This window comes from Harpia harpyja, chromosome 18, assembly GCF_026419915.1.
Source record: "Harpia harpyja isolate bHarHar1 chromosome 18, bHarHar1 primary haplotype, whole genome shotgun sequence".
NCBI lineage: Eukaryota > Metazoa > Chordata > Aves > Accipitriformes > Accipitridae > Harpia > Harpia harpyja.
Genome location: NC_068957.1, coordinates 5,633,022 through 5,646,645, shown reverse-complemented (window position 1 = coordinate 5,646,645; position 13,624 = coordinate 5,633,022).

The window sequence follows — 13,624 nt, the reverse complement described above, 5'->3', positions numbered from 1 at the left end:
GTGAAAGAAAAATCAGGGTCAGAATCCCTGAATATCTTGGGTTGCAAATTTACACCATAAACCCCCCAGCTTTTAAAAGCCAGCAGAGTGATAAGTATCTGAAGGCTGGAAGTCCTGTTTTTAACCATTTAACTCGGACTGCAGACCGCAAAAGGACAAGGTCCTTTAAAGTGTTCTTCATATCAGTGGCTTAACACAGCCACTGCCACAGGAATAATGTGTCGGTCTCCCTGGCAATTCCACACACTCCTCCGCTGTCAGTTTAAGACGGAACTTTGTCTGTTGCTTCTTACCGAGAACTGCTCTGATCACAAGAGAATGAATGTTAAATGACAGTAAAGCCATCCCTACCATTCCTTATTACGCATTATTACAACAATGCGCCTTACTGAAGCACATTACTTAGTTAAATATTCATATTTAACTATCTTATGTATTTGCTAAGTTACCCTTCCATTCTAAATCTTCAGAAGCTACACGGCACAAACTGAAGGTCTTCTGTTTATTTAGATATATTCATTTATCCTTCTGCAAACATTGGTTCACCTTCCAAGGAGAGGTATTTAATATTGCTTTTAAGTTCATTTTCATTTCAGATTTCTTCTAATGCAGCCCCATTAGCTTAAAAAAAATGCACTGTAAAATCTAGAACAATTTTGCCTTCCTGAAAGTAACTCAGCGAAACAGGCCACAGAGTAGCCAGGCTCAGCTGATGCCAAAATTTCTGATTTTGATGGAGAAGGTGAAGACTGAGGACACACGCCTTCTGGAATAGCAGGTCTCTCCATGGGCACTAGCGCTCAGGAAGCCCAGCAGCGCTGCGTCCAGGGAAACTTCAGCTTCAGCCTTCATCCAGCGTGCGTGTCCATCCGAGTTTCTCACTACTCCCTGTCTTTCTGTTGCCAGAACACAGTGGTCTGTGGAGTTCTGCACCTCCATCAGATCAGTCTGATATTAACCACAACATTCAACAGTTCTGGGCACAAGTGGCAGAATCGCCTGGAGGGAACAGGATGGGGAAAGACTCCTACACCTCATAAGAAAACAAAAGCAAAGCATTTCTATATATGGCACCAAGACATTCCATAACCTGTTGCCCACCACCTCTGAGCTGCTTCCAGATACAAGCCCACCTAGCAGGACAGCCGTCATAAGCTCTTGATCAGAATTCAGTGCTTTCTAGGACAAACAACTGACTGAACTCTGATGAATAACTAGGTCATCATTAAATCGCTAGTAAGACTGATTTTAACTTCCCAACACCTATGTTGTGTCAGACAGGACACTGCATCTCCCAGAGCAACCTGAAGCAGCTGCTGGGGATTCAGGAGATCCTATAATGGATGATTATGGAATAACTCACTTTCTGGGGAAGGTTTCTTTCTAATTTGCAGGCACCGAGAGGATTGGCAATAGTCAGAACTATGAGCGTACACTGTCTATCACGCCTGTGGACTTTCAATAGCCGTATAAACATCTGGTCAATGAACTCCATTAGAGCTTACTATTCTGTGGCAATGAGTTGTATAGATTAATTCTGTGTTTGGTAGAAAACAGATACAATTAGTTTGTAACCTAGCAATGTGAATCAAGTTGCTTTTGCTGACACTAAATTTAACCTGCCTTGCTAATTTGTTTGCATCTTCTTCTGTGTTTACATTTGTATATAAACTGTCCAGAAAACCACTAGCAGTACCTAAATAATTGTACTGCTAATTAAAATTAGTCCTATACTGGGTCATACTGCTAAGTTAGCTGAGCAATAAGCACGACATCAACAGCTGAAGGAAAAAGATACAGAGAAATTATACTTTCAGGCCTCAAATATTCTTATTAGATAGCCTGAAGTAGCACTTTGCATTTTTCAAGGGCATTGTAAGTGTTCTGCAGCTGGCTGGTAGACAGTATGGGTTTTGTAATGTTAAAAAAATAAATATCTAATGATTCATGTAAAAACACAATGACGGAGTGAAATACTGTAGGATGACAGCTTATTTTTATTATAAAACTCCTGAGGATCACTCGCTTCAAGAGTCATCAGCATAATTTTAGGAAGAAATGTGTTGTGTGCATTTGTCTTCATACACTTAACTACACATCTCTCAGCTAACACAAAACAAAATGTCAGAAATCTAACATCTTAGGCACTTCTAACCTTGGTAAATGTGTAAACCTTGGTGATACACAAGTTGTCTTGTAGAACCTCTTCTCCACAGGTGTGACCTTTCTTCCATGAACAGTCATTTGTCTTAATGAGAAGTTGACACATCTACAGCTTGACTAACGTGCTCCGAAACACAACATGTGCTCCTCTGACTAACTGCACTAATGTGGAAGCTTATGCAAAGAAGGTGACTTCACATACTAAATAACAGCGTCTACTCAGTTTGCATATGCACACTAGCTATAAGAACCGGAGGTGTTCAAACCTGTGGCATTTGGTCAACCCACGAGAATTAAAAGCCCAAAATTATGCTCAGGGCCCATATACATGGATTACTTTGTTATAAGATTTGTATCTCATGCTGATGTCCACTAGGTATGTCTCCACTGAATTCAGATTCATGCCAGTGAAATTCAGTGTAATGATCTGCAGCAATCTGTGCTTTTCCTTGGGGAGGTTACACTAAGACTTGCACCTGCACAGCAAACACAATTCTGAGCTTTCCTGAAGACTGTAAATGTTTGAATTCAGAATCAAGTTTTGCGGCTGAGCCCAATGTTTACCGAAGGGTGTCACAAACACTGAAAAAAAGTGATATTAAGTAAAATTTTTTGAAATAATTAATTCAAAGAGGGGAAAAAAAATAACCTATAGGCACTGAAAAATTGTGTCCGGTATGAAATACATTATTAAAAAGGTTGTCTAGGATAACCATTGAAGAACTCTATCGCTTCATTCTGTACAGTGACCAATTTCTTCCAGGAGAATCTCTCAGTATTGGGCATTCTTAAGTGTTGCCAATTGCATTCCACATTCTTGTCGATTTTTGCTGCAAGAAAAATATTTCCTATACAACACTAAAATCAGTCCCAGTTCCTTAGTGCTATATTCTAAGGATCCACAGGGCTGAAGACACATGTGGTTCCTGCTCCATCTGATGAAAGCACTGACCTCACACTTTTAAGGGAGTAGATGTGAAGAACATGGAGATGAAATATGTCCAACCATCCTACACTTCCTGAAATTCACGTTAAACTGAGAAAGCAGTGCTGAAGAAAACAAAGGCATGTACCTTGCTCATCCTAACAAAACCACAGAAATCGAAAAGGAAAGCTGCTGGTTCAGTTCAGCATGTGTTGTGCACAGACAAATCAACCTATTCAATATGCAGTGTCATCTACTCTGCTGAGACTCTGAAGTAAGTACAGAGAATGTATCAAGAAAAAAAAAAGGGAGGGGGGGTGTGATCAGATCATGCCATCGACAGCTATGTGGAAAGTCCCAGTGATGTTCAGGTGTTTATTTTTAACTGATAGATGTACATTGCTGAGAAATTCCCTAACTTGAGTTAGACTGTTACTGTAATCCCTCGCCTCTGGCATGTTCAGAAACCCCTCAGAATCAGTGCTGATACGTTTTACTTCAGTGCAAGGTATCTCTACACCTGCATCAGAAATGGAATAGCAAATCTTCTTATTACCGATACTACAAGCAAGATGAAAATTTTAGTTCTACAGCATAGAAGTGCTTTGCATTTTTCCAGTTCTAATTTCTTGATGCTTTTCTTCCAGTAAAAGAAATGTACATTTTTTGCGTCTGTGAGTTTCTGTGTGTATGGATATGTATAAATATACGTAAGCATGTATGTACTTACTAATTAGGCTGAAATAGGGAGCTCTGAAACTGGATGATGGTGGATATTATGAAATATGATTATTTCCAGGAAGTCAAACACTGGCAGTTATGCTTTGTACCTTTAAAATACTCCAGGGTTTGATTATTTTATGATAATTACAATCCCCACCATGCCTTATTACACAAATAGTCATCTCAGACTGTGAAACTGGAGGAATATGACCTATAAAGTTTATCTAGTGCAGCAGTTTTCTTCCTTGGTGATTTTGCTGTCAACATTGCATTAATCTATGTCTATTTTTGAGCAAGACGCAAACAGCACATTATCACGGAGAAGAAGAAACAAATGTTAATGAAGCACACAAATCAGCTTGTGTTTCCGAATATAGGATTTCAAGACAGAAGAGATCAATAGCTACAGTGCTGGTGTCTTAGCTCACCCATGACCCAAGACTTGGCAAGACAAAAGGGCCATTTTGTGGACCTACTTCATATTAAAGTTATGTTAAACAAATAACCATAAATATACTTCTTGAGTAATAATATTGTGGTAAAGAGGAACTAGTTTGTCAGCTAGTAAGTAAATCATGGTAAATTTATAATAAAGACATTCTTATACGATATAACAAAGAGCAGTATTTCGGCAGCCTTTGTGGAGAGCATTAGAACTGGGTTAACCTGATGAAGATGCAAATTCTGCAGGGGTACCAGCATGAGAAGGTGTTGTTACAGTCCCACTTCAGTATATTTTCAGACTGATTAGAATGTTTGCTTGACATTCTCACCTTATCATTCACTCCAAAATGTCAACAGCCACTTAGGAAATTAAGATTTAAGCAAAGGTGGTTAAAAAAAAAAAAGTTTACCTCAAACGTTAGATTATAAACACTTCTATTGACACTAAATGAGGAAACAAAGGGTCTTCATGGCTTCATCACAACCCAAGATTGTCATCTGACTCTGATGCATTATTAAAGCTTTTCCCTCAAGATCCAAAGTTGCAACTTTTTGCGTAGCATTTATACCTCAATTAGGTAAGTGCTGAGCAGACTTTACTGCAAAGATAATAGCAGAAATTGTTAGACAAACTGATTTAAAAAATACTTTTTTCCATAGACAGTTCTAAATTTCTGAGCATCTGGTTTATCTGGTGACCACATTCTCAAATTACATCCACTTCGTGGATGCTGCGCCAGTTGTACTAATCTGTGTATTGCCAGTGTGTCCTTACGCTCCACACAATATTAGGACTTCCACATATCTACACTTGCTGTGTTGTAATATAAAAAGCCTAATTATGCATTTTAGATACATACAGAGATGATCTATAATAATCTGTAGTCATTTGCCATACCAGGATCACGGTGCAATTATCCTACACCAGCATTTCTCCAAAAAGATGAAGTGTGAGGAAATAACCAGCACTCTGGATGGAAACAAGCACATCCTACTGCAAAGGGCTGGAAAGCTGGCCCCGTACTGCTGCCGTGCCCTTCTACATGCTACCCCGGCTACTCCATAGGTGTCCAAGCAGCTGCTCTGTGCTCATTAATGGGCTCTCCTGCTATGCAAGGTGAATGCCCTGAGAAACTGTACTAAATACTACTCCAACCTTAACTATCAAAATCAGAGTTGACGTGTAACGCAATATACAAGCAGTCTGGTAGGTGATGATGTATAATGTATCTTTGGGTATGGCTAGGAGACATTAAACAAGTATTCTGGAACTTTCAAGGGTATTTGTTCTAGCTACACTTTCTTACTTTGTAGAAAAAAAAAAATCTCAAAGAGAGTTCCTTCAAGTAAAAACAGAAAGACGAAGCTCACTGGTACTAGCAAACATCACCATCTGGCTGTATTGTATGCTCTGTATTTTCAATAAGCATCCCTCCTGCAGAACATCCAAGTAAACATCCTACTTTTCTATGTCACATTCAATACCGCTTCGCCTTAACAAGACAAAGGATAAAGCTGTGACATTATCACCCCAAGTTTCCATAAATTATCTCTGCTGTATCTCGCTACTTCATTTTCCTCCTACATAAAAGCAATACTCATGGAACCACCGGATTACTTTGTTTCTTTCCAATATCCCTCTGTATATTGGGCTTTTTAAAAAACAACCTTGAGAGAGTTTAAAAGGCAGCTCCTCAGTGCCAGAGCCAAGATCTGATTTGTAGTAGTCTGTTCTGTATTCCAGGTGCCCCATAGAAACCTGATATTTTGTTGTAAGTTATCTTTGCCCACGGTTACAGTGTGAATCACTCCTTTCTTGAAAGTATGAATAAATCTTTGCAGTAATGCACTGTGTCAGGGTGGTAAGGAGCTGCTGTAACATTTTGTATCCTACTCATTTCAAAAAACAATTAGGGCCCTCAAGATGAGTATTACATTCTGCTCTTCAAATTTCTGCAATTTATCCAGGAACCCCTTGTTCAGAAATGAAAATTTTACTCTTCCCAGTCCCAGCACTGCCATATCCTGGGCATTAGTGAATAGCTAATGAAGTAAAAACATTAGATCCCACAAATATAGATATGTACATACCTGATAAATGGCCCAGCATAGTCTAAACAAAGCACTGCTAGCAAAACCCAGGTGAAAATGAAAATATTTAGGCACAAGATGCATTTTGTAAAACCCGTGAGGCAATTATGCTGTATCTTCTATTTCTGTAGAAGTCCCTAGCCACTAAGATAGGGGAGGGAGACTGACTTCACCTGCGCTTCCAGTATTTTATTTCTGACATCAATACCTAGGAGTTTAGTTCTAGACCTGGAATTGGGAAAAAAAAAGGCACTTTAAAAATCACACCTTAATGATTGTAACAGAGACCCAACAGGTCTTTTTAATAAAATCAAATTAAAAATGGAGCTATCTTGAGCCTGGTTTCTGGGTTATGACTCCATCATGGAAGATTAAGAGGAGCAATCAAATTTTACCAGGCTTATCCAGTAACTTCTCAGGTACTTAGCAGAATGCCATGTCCGAAGTTAAACATGCCTGTTTTAATTATTTCAGTCCTCCAACAACTTCTGGATCACCAACCAAATTCAGCCAAACCTGCCCGTCCTGGTTTTGGCTGAGATAGAGTTAATTTTCTTTCTAGTAGCTGGTATAGCATTATGTTTTGGATTTAGAATGAGAAGAATGTTGATAACACTGATGTTTTCAGTTGTTGCTAAGTAGTGTTTAGACTAAGTCAAGGATTTTTCAGCTTCTTATGCCCAGCCAGCAAGAAGGCTGGAGGGGCACAAGGAGTTGGGAGGGGACACAGCCGGGACAGCTGACCCAAACTGGCCAAAGGGGTATTCCATACCATGCGACGTCATGCCTAGTTTATAAACTGGGGGGAGTTGGCTGGGGGGGGCGGGGCACAGATCACTGCTCGGGAACTAACTGGGCATCAGTCAGCAAGCGGTAAGCAATTGCATTGTGCATTGCTTGGTTTGTATGTTCCAATCCTTTTGTTATTATTGTCATTTTATTATTGTTATTATCATCTTCTTCCTTTCTGTTCTATTAAACTGTTCTTATCTCAACCCTCAAGTTTTACCTTTCTCCTTCCAATTTTCTCCCCCATCCCACTGGGTGGGGGGGAGGTGAGTGAGCGGCTGCGCGGTGCTTAGTTGCTGCCTGGGGTTAAACCACGACACTGCCGTATAAGTAAAGAGCTCAAAGATTTCAATTTTGTTTTTTTAAAAAAAAAAAAGGGGGGGGGGCAAAATAAAGCACAACCAAATACATACCGACAAAAGCAAACAAACACACCCCAGCCATCAGCAAGACAGGGTACAGGAGCCACTCGCAAGTGGGTGAAAGTGGGTGACCCCGCAGAGCAGGCTGCATCGCGTGACCTTTGGTTGTTGGCCCACGAGGTGGGAGAGCTGCACAGCAGCTGCGGGTTTGCATCCACTTGGTCTGGAGCTGAAGCACGAGCTACTTCTTGCCTTCACCATGATACAGGAGAGAACAGAAACTAGTCAGATGGAAATTAGGAGATGCATAACATGACTGGAAATACTAAGGGAAGGGTGAAGTTGTAAAAGCCAGAGGCGCACAAAATTTTTCCAAAGATGAGAGGAAGGAAGAGGTGTAAGACACAAATCTGTAGGAAGAAGGACATGTTAGTTATGCTGCTCATGCGACAGTTTGTACATATATGCCTGCCCGCTTTATGTTGTACAAATTTTAGTCTCCAGCTGATTGTTGAATTTTAATGCATTTGTCGAGCTTTAATTTGTGCCATGCAGAGTCTATAGACTGCTTCTGACTCCATTTCAGTACCCTTAAAGGTGATTTTTCAATGGAAAGTTTGCCAAACAATCTGCATTCATGAGGCTGTTGATAGTTTTGAAATCAATACTACTACAGTGAGCTATCTTCCCATCTCGAAAGCTTTGTAGCAGTTATGGTTGGAATTCCTTTTTGTGGGATAAAATCTGAAACTAGAAGTTGATGATCTTCAACGAGCATAAATCATTACCTATACAACAGTGGTGAAAAGTTTTAACTGCCAAGAATAGCTCAGAGATCCTTTCTCAATTTCCACGCAGCTCCATTTTGCCAAGGTAAGGAATTTAGAGGCAGAGGCAATGGACCTTTCACTCTGATCTTCCATCAGATGTGAAATTACTGCTCCTGTTCCGGTTAAGGAAGCATCATAAGGTGGCTTTATAGGCAAAGGTGTGCAAGGAGTCTCTCACACAATATGAGCACCATTACTCATGGAAAGTCCCAAAATGCCATGTGAATCAATGTGTTTCTATTCATTCTGTAACAGTTCATTCTGCAGATCGAACGCTGTTACTGCCGTGGGCAAAAACCTACAGAAATAACTGACTATCTGCAAAGAGGGGTACACATGGGGAACATTTGAAGGTTAAGGTTCCTAAAGATAAATCACAAAGCTTAGGTGAAACTCTGCCAGCCATAACACAGTTGAATCTTAAAAAAAAAAAAAAAAAAAAAAATCAGATTTTCCTTATTCCCTTCAAATTCTTGACAATTTCTCAGCAGTACTATTTAAGGTGCTCTGTAGCACTAACTTCCACATAATACCAAGTGCTAGGAATGTCATAAAACATCTGTTTTATTGTTCAGTGCTAAAAAATGAATACAGATGGCATTGATAGGATTAGCTGGTGATATTACAACTGTCTTTGAAGAGGTATTTCTTGCTATCAACTTCAATCTCCAATTTTATAGACATTTTTCTCTAGGTAGACTTGGGAGCTTACCATCAACTAATGGAGCAAGTTCATCCACTGTTTCAGTTAAAAGTTACTAAATTGCAAGTATGAGTTAATATTGAATTCAGTCTGGATGTATAGAGCGTCAGCTGTTTTTATCATAGCTAGTGGAAGTATGTTGTAGTGCTCCACCCTCATCATACCACGATTTCTGCGAGGGACTTATGTTCCGCCTTTTCTCTTTTGCTTTGCTAGGTACTGAAGAAGTCTAGCAACCTGTATGACTGGTCTGTCCTAAACAACAGAAATTTAAGATCCTAATATTGTCCTAAAACCTCTGTAAAACTATGTGGAAGAGCCCAACTAATTTTCACTGTGGGTCACGTATGACCTCCTGCAACACCACTGAAAGCTTGGAGAAGTGTTAAGTTCTATCAATCCATTTAACATTCCCAGCCACTGTCTATCACGTAGTAAATGAACTTCTCCCTTCATAGCATGCTACAGAAGAATACAGTATTTATAGTTACACAGTACCTTCATTGCAAAAATGCTTAGAAGATACAGATTATTTTTTTTCTGCACATTTAAAGCACCAAATCTTACTGCTGCTCCATCTCTGGTGTCTGAGAATACTGTCAAAAATACATTTCAGATACTACTCCCTCCACTTCTAACAAAATCCAGTAACATTTTGGTTATTGTATCCTAACTTAAATTGTTGTAAAGTTACTAGTGCTTTTACAATAGACTACAACAGACTACAATAGACGTTATCCTCTGCAGCATCACAGCTCTGAATGCATTTTATATTGCCTTTGTAAGAGGTAGTAGGTTTGGAAGCAAGCTACGCATTTTCTCTGTATATCCCGATTTCTTATAGTTACTTCAGATCAGCACTCATTTGCACGATAAGACAGAGACAAGACATGCTGCTTTGCTTGTCTGGTTGGAGCTTTCTGCTCAGAACACCGTTTAGCAGTTACACAGGTTGCCTACAGCTTTTCAGTGTCCTCCACTACCCTGCCGCTCTCCCATGTGCTGCTTTGGATCAGTTACTCCAGTCAATAACCATTTTTGGACTGTTTCATTTTTGCATATAATACACCATCTAGTCTCTTAACACATCGTTTGAACTCTTTCTGAACTGACAAATTCAAGAATTGTCTCATTTGATCCTCTTTATAAAAGCAGATACATTTGGCAGATACCAGAAAGGTAATTTTGTAGACTTTCCACAATCTCAGCAAACGTTTTGTCTGCTGATTTAATACCAGCTGTTAAGCTATACAGCACGTTATAGGCTTTAGCCCTCATTACACTCTGTAGAAGTGTCAGCTTTTTCTCATTACTGATATCATTTGTTATAATACATTGTTCTGATTTCCTGACACAGACCAGTTGTCTATTGAGCTATCAAACAGCCATGCTTTCTCTGGGCCCTGTGAACTCCTTTCTGTCCTTGCACAGTGTTTACCATTCTCATGGTGCAAACCCCAAACCCTCTGTAAGCCCTCTCTATTGCTGTATTCTTGAAGCAGGCTCTCACGCACATTTGAGGTGTTTCATCTCTCCATATTAAAAGGAAATCACACAGAGAATCAGATTCCAAAACCTGTTTTTAGTAATTCCAGATAAATATAGAATTACTAGACACACAGAGATGTTCCATAATAATCTAGTGTCTTCTACCAAGGAAATAAAACTGTTAGAAATTTATAAGTTTTTTAAAGGGGTACAAAAGGATTAGCTTAACTGGGCTTGAAAGAGCCAATGATCACTTATAAATCAAATTCAGTTTCATTCCGTGTCTGAAATTACTCCAGAAAACATAGGATTATATTCAAGAGTACTGTATCTGAGACACCAAGCACATATCCACAGAAGACTTACAGTTTACATTTGGCAAAAGCTGACTTGAAAAGTGGGTACTAAATGTTCAAATTGGTGCAACTTACCAGCAATGGGAAATGCCTACTTAAAAGAATTGGGCCTTTCTGAACTGCATTGGGAATATAGCAGATGATCTTGGAAGAAGGCTAGAAAAAGTACTTACTGCTTTATCAATAAAGAAATTACCAAGAAACAAAATTATATTTATGAAAGTTTTCCTTCCATCCACACAAGTCAACTATCATTTCCTTCAGACTGTCTAAAAATATTAATAGAAAATCTGCTGAAACACATACTGCTGATTCAGCTTGCTTGGAAATGACACCCCGTCCCCTTAAATAAACAAAGTTTGTTTAAAAGTTTTATCATCAAAGCAGTTATAATAAGAGCATTAAATTTAGATTTTATGTCAAAAATTAATAGATATTTTAATTAGAAAGAAACAAGACTGCTGCCTTCAGAAAATCTTAATGTTCAGCTTGTTTTGAAGACCAAGACATAGGAATACTTCGAAATCTAGAATACTGATGCAGCCCTTTAAAAGCATCTCTTTTGAGGGAATCAGATAAGTTATAGTTTTAAGAAACTGTTTTTATGTGAGGTTTAAAGGTTCTCTGATTACAAAAAGGAGTAATTCCTAGTAAATAAATCCTTTTTTTAGAATAGCAGTAAATCTGGGTTTAAAACTTGGGATTGACTGGGTGAACAAACAAGTACTGTAAATAATAGACTGTATATTTGAGTCTACTTAAGATGATAGGTCATTGTAGGCAAAAATTAGTTTAAGAACCATATGTGACTTCATACCAGGAAATTTTTAGCCTGTAAAAATTTATCTGAGAAAAAATCAAGTTGAAAGGCTAAATGGATCAAGTTGTCAGAAGGATTATTAACTCCTTTCTGAGACCAAGAGATAAAGTCTAGAAAATACAGACAGCATTAGCAAGGGAATTGTGAGTATGATGCAACAAAACTAGTAGAAGGAAATGCAAGTTAGAGGGAAATTTTGAGATTAGGCAACAGCTGGTCTCAGATAGCAGAAATGAAGTGTCTTATTGAAGGTCTGGTAAAGAAGCATTAGAGGACAGGGGAGCGCAGCGACCAGAAAGTACCATGACAAGATCAGTTAGAAATATAAAGAAAACACTTATTTATATTAAGGTTCACAATAATAGCTCCCCCACCTCAGCTTGTATGCCAGAATAGTAGGAAGAACCTTAAACACCACCATTCTTTTTTAACAGGGGGCATCTACCGCTGCCCCACGCCAGGTTGTGAGGATGCACAGAGCCAGGAGGGCAATACCAGTATTCAGTGCCACAAAGTCACAAGTGGGGAATAAACTTCTGTTTGCACTCACAGCTGCTGTACAACATTGCCCTGTCTCTCTCACTCGGGAGGAGCTAAAAATGAAAAACTTTCTTTGTTTCTACCCTAATAAATCCCTGCTCGCAGGTTGTTAACAGAAGGATGGAGTTGAGAATACCCTTAGACCATTTGCAAAGTTGGCAACTGTGGAATTGGGTTTTTTCCAGCAAAGAATAGGTGGTACCCAGAAGGATAACAAAACAAAGGTTCTCTTAACAGTAGTCCCAAGCCGTAGAACACCCAGGCATAAACATACTGTCTTTGCCTAATGTGCCCAAGGAAGAGGAAAAATATTGGATTGCCCGAGAACTTTAAAAAGGAGAGATACTCCACTGAACACCTCTCCAAAGACAGCTTCCTCCAAAGCTGAAATTCCAGAAGCTATCCACTGCATTCCATACTTGTGCCTGCATTTAAGAGGAAATCTCTATTCCTAACAAACGTGGGGGGGGGGGGGGGGGAGAAAAATGGGACTTTGTCATTACAGACATAGATCTTCACAGAACCAAAGCAATTATTTTGAACAGACTACGAATGATTAAGCAGGGAGAAGAGAAGAGGGAATGTATTCAAAGAAGGACCAAAGACAAACAAATGCAGTGCAAGGTATCCTTCAGGAAGAACTGGACCGAGGCCAATATGAGCGTTAATTGACATCCCTTTTATTCTTCAGGATTAAAAAAGTGTCCGTGTCACACTGACGTTGCTTCTCAGTGTATCAACTAAGCCACTTACCAGCTAATTCAAGACCTTCATAGAGATAAAAATGCTAAGGCTTGGACCAACAACAGAAAAATTATTAATGGGCATTTTATCCTAGTACTGTCTTGAATTAAGATGTTCAGACCTTCTGTTCCATCCATACCTACAAATATTTGTGTGAATGGAAGTTTTCTTCTCACAAATCATTCTGCAACCTGACTTGCACATTTACCCCAAATTAAGTGGAGTGTCTATGCTCTCTAGGAAACATTATCATTAACTCACAATTATCCAGTTAGAAACCAGGAAGACCATCGCACCAAGGGATACAATCCCAGCCAGGCTGCTACACACAAACAAAGCAGGAAGCGTATGATGCAGTGTTTACAACTTACAGGTAACTGCAAATACTCTCAGAAATTAAAAAACTGTTTGTGGGTAATTGGAAAACAGAAAGAATAGAATACGTCTCTTGACTAACATAAAGGCAGAACATTTCACCTATCCTTCAGCTTCATTTCAGCACTGAGAATACAACGTTATACTATTTGCAATGGTTAGGAATCCCCTACATCCTGCAGATTGCAGCAAAATTTGCACTTGTCTGCGGAGAGCAGTGGAGATCTTTGTTTTCTCTATCTCCGCCATTTCCTACCACTTCTGATTCTCC